Consider the following 303-nt stretch of genomic DNA (forward strand, 5'->3'; position numbering starts at 1 on the left):
ACGCAGGTTTGTTTTTATGGTTTATGGGGACTCTCCATAGGCGTAATGGTTTTTATACTGTACAAACCGTATTTTCTATTGCCTTACCCCTAAACCTACCCCTCACAGGAAACTTTCTGCATTTTTAGATTTTCAAAAAAACGAATTCTGAATTATTTATAAGCCTTTTGAACTACGGGGACACTGAAAATGTCCTCATAAATCACCTTCTTTTTCTAATACCTATGTCATACCCATGCTATTATACAAATTTGTGTTCTCATAAACCATATAAACATGCACACACACACACACACACACACA

The 303-nt window shown here is 35.6% G+C and overlaps 1 protein-coding gene across 1 annotated transcript in view; it reads right to left on the bottom strand.

Annotated features, from left to right (window-relative positions):
• LOC107552971 (protein MRVI1-like) overlaps nucleotides 1-303 on the bottom strand; it is a 37,743-nt gene that overhangs the window by 11,440 nt on the left and 26,000 nt on the right. The window lies entirely within an intron of this gene.

Source organism: Sinocyclocheilus grahami, unplaced genomic scaffold, assembly GCF_001515645.1.
Source record: "Sinocyclocheilus grahami isolate Dianchi unplaced genomic scaffold, SAMN03320097.WGS_v1.1 scaffold462.1, whole genome shotgun sequence".
Lineage (NCBI taxonomy): Eukaryota > Metazoa > Chordata > Actinopteri > Cypriniformes > Cyprinidae > Sinocyclocheilus > Sinocyclocheilus grahami.